Source organism: Bison bison, unplaced genomic scaffold (genome assembly GCF_000754665.1).
Source record: "Bison bison bison isolate TAMUID 2011002044 unplaced genomic scaffold, Bison_UMD1.0 scf7180017864136, whole genome shotgun sequence".
Lineage (NCBI taxonomy): Eukaryota > Metazoa > Chordata > Mammalia > Artiodactyla > Bovidae > Bison > Bison bison.
Genome location: NW_011494708.1, coordinates 1,189,204 through 1,192,788, shown reverse-complemented (window position 1 = coordinate 1,192,788; position 3,585 = coordinate 1,189,204). Strand labels below are relative to the sequence as shown.

The 3,585-nt window shown below is 31.6% G+C and overlaps 1 long non-coding RNA gene across 1 annotated transcript in view; it reads right to left on the bottom strand.

Annotated features, from left to right (window-relative positions):
• LOC104988555 overlaps nt 1-3,585 on the bottom strand; it is a 66,211-nt gene that overhangs the window by 4,465 nt on the left and 58,161 nt on the right. The gene's annotated exons all lie outside the window — the stretch shown is intronic.

The following is a 3,585-nucleotide window of genomic DNA, read 5'->3' as shown; positions in this document are numbered from 1 at the left end:
ACAGAGAATGAGATGGTTGGATGGCATCACCGACTCAATGGACATGAGTTTGGGTAAACTCCTGGAGTTGGTGATGGACAGGGAGGCCTGGCATGCTGCAGTCCATGGGGTCACAAAGAATCAGACATGACTGAGTGACTAAACTGAACTGAACTGAATGGTAAAGAAAAATTTTTAAATCAACAAGAATAGGAAAAACGTATGTGAATTATCAGAACCAAGATAATCCAAAGGAAAAGCAATAATAAATACAATATGATATCCTGCAGGGGATCCTCAAACAACAACAACAAAAAGATGTTAAGCAAAAATTAATGAATTTTAAATAAAATGTTGACTTTAATCATAATAATACATCTATCTCAGTTCAATAAATGTAATAAATGTACCATAGTAATGATAAGATATAAATTATAAAGGAAACCAGGTGCACACAGCACATGGAAACTTCTGTTCTACGTCAGCAGATTTTAGTAAATTGAAAAAAAAATTATTTTAAAAAAGTATGTACAGAAGAACACAAGTAAGGATAATGGAAGATATTTTTTCAGAAACAATACAATTTAAAATACCAATTGAAATAAAAGCTGTAAATCAAAAATTTTGTATTTTAAAATATAAGTATATAATAAAGAAATTTTCATTCATACAAAAGCTAGAATAATAGAATACCCTGATAATAAAAATGTTAAAGGAAATACTTCAAGCAGATAAAAAAGAAGACTAGATCAAAATATGGATCGACACCAGGAAATAAAGAGGACCAGAAAGAGTAGCCAATAGGGCAAAAATATAAGATACTATTCATATGGTTCACATCTTATCAAAAGTTATTAACTTCTAAGATGTAATTGGTCTGAAAAGTACAGTATATGTAAAAGCAAAACATAAAGCTAAAAGCTGGTTGTTTGAGAAGATGAATAAAATTGATAAACATCTAGACAGACTGAAAAAGAAAAGAGAGAAGACTCAAATTTATTATGTTATAAATAAGAAAGATAGTACTACAGATTCAACAGATATTAAAATTATAATGAATGATTTGAATAATTTTATACCAATACATTTACTAACTTAGATAAAACAGACACATTATTTAAGAGATGAAGACTACCAATCTCAGTCAAAAAGAAATAGATAACCTGAATAGAATTATTGCTTCAGTCATGTCCGACTCTCTGGGACGCTATGCACCTTCCAGGCTCCTCCATCTATGGGATTCTCCAGGGAAGAATACTGGAATGGGTTACCATTCCCTCCTCCAGGAAATATTCCACACCCAGGGGTTGAACCCGCAGCTCTTGTGTCTCCTGCATTGTAAGGTGGGTACTTTACCACTAGTGCCACTGGGAAACCTGAATAGAACTGTATCTACTTCAATTATAAATTTTTAGTCATAAAAAGAATTATTGACCCAGATGTCTTAATTGCTGAATTCTTCTAAGCATTAAAAAAAAACAAGGTGAGGGTAGGATGATTTGGGAGAATGGGATTGAAATATGTATAATATCATATGTGAAATGAATCGCCAGTCCAGGTTCGATGCATGATACAGGATGCTTGGGGCTGGTGCACTGGGATGACCCAGAGGGGATGGTATGGGGAGGGAGGAGGGAGGGGGTTTCAGGTTGGGGAACACGTGTACACCCGTGGTGGATTCATGTTGATGTATGGCAAAACCAATACAATATTGTAAAGTAATTAGCCTCCAATTAAAATAAATAAATCTATATTAAAAAATAAAAAATAGAAAAAACAAACACTACCCTACCCACCCCCAGCAATTCTACACTGACTCTATTAAAAATTGAAGATGAGGGAACATTTCCCAACTCATTCTATGGGGCCAGTAATACTATAGTTCAAAAGCCATGCAAGAACATTATAGGAAAATAAAATTGTATACAAATATCTTCAATGAATATTAGTGCAAAAATTATTTAAAAACTTTAAGAAAATAGAACCCAGCAAAATATCAAAGGAAAATATGCAAAATGAGATTTATCTAAGAAATGGAAATATTGGTTTATCACTTGAAAATCAATCTAAATTTTAACTAAGCAAAAATGAAAATCATACAATCATCTCAACACATGAAAAAAATTATTTGACAGGTCCCAACATCCTTATTGATTTAAACAACAACAGCAAACAGCTACAAAACTCTCAGCCGTGAAGGCAACTTTCAAATCTGAGTAATGGGTATCTAAGAAAAATCTCTAGTTAACATCACAACCAACATTGAAAAAGTAGAGGTTTAACCACTAAGATGAGAATAATGGAAGGTATATTTTCTACTCAATATTGATGTGTGTCTGAATAAGTATAATAAGGCAAAATGAAAATAAACAAATAGAAACATTTAGATTGGAAAGGAAGCTTTACTCTTAGTGGACATGATGATCTGTGTAGAAAATATTAAATCTACAAAAAGGTTATTAGAACAAATAAGTGAGTTTAACATGGTACAGTATACATAATCAAAAACCACATTCAATTGTATTTGTATTTTTATGAAAATTATAAAATAATTTTAATTATAAAATAAAATTATAAAAATATATATTTAGAATAGTATGAAGACACATTAAACAGGGGAAAAAATCTGCAAAATTATGTGTAATAACTGTACATGGGAGTTATACAACACTGCTGAGATAAAGTTGTCCTAATTAGAAGGAGACAAGCTATGTTCATAGTTCTAAAGACTCAATATTGTCAAAATACAAATTTTCTCTAAATTGAACAATAGATTTAATATAGTTTTAATCAAAATCCCAACATTCTATCTTGTAGAAATTGAGACATTAATTCTAAAGTTCTGACGTTGCGTGGACTCAAAATAGTCAAAACACCTTTGAAAGGAAAGGCGCCAAGACTTATTATGAAGTTATAGTAATTGAGGCAGTTTAGTATTTATATAAAGATAAATAAATCAGTGGGACAAAATAGATCAGAAATAGGTCTGCATTATATGGACAACTTATTTTTTTTTTAAAAGATACAAAGGCACTTTAGGGGAAAACATAGTTTTTTCAACAAGTTATTCTGGACTACGGATATTTATGTGCCTCCAATGAGAAAACTTTGGTCCATACATTGTACCACGTACAGAAGATAAAAATGGGTCATGGACCTAAATATAAAACCTAAAACTTTAAAACTTCTAAGAAAAAAACTGAGGAAATATTTGTGATTTATGCACAGAGAGACTTCTCTATGCATAAATTGTATTGTATATAAGAAGCAGAGACTTCTTATATACAATAGCAACAACAGGAAAAATTGCTAAAACTCCTAGAGGAGAACATAGGCAAAACACTCTCCGACATACATCACAGCAGGATTCTCTATGACCCACCTCCCAGAATATTGGAAATAAAAGCAAAAATAAACAAATGGGACCTAATTAAACTTAAAAGCTTCTGCACAACAAAGGAAACTATTAGCAAGGTGAAAAGGCAGCCTTCAGAATGGGAGAAATTAATAGCAAATGAAGCAACTGACAAACAACTAATCTCAAAAATATACAAGCAACTCCTACAGCTCAACTCCAGAAAAATAAATGACCCAATCAAAAAACTG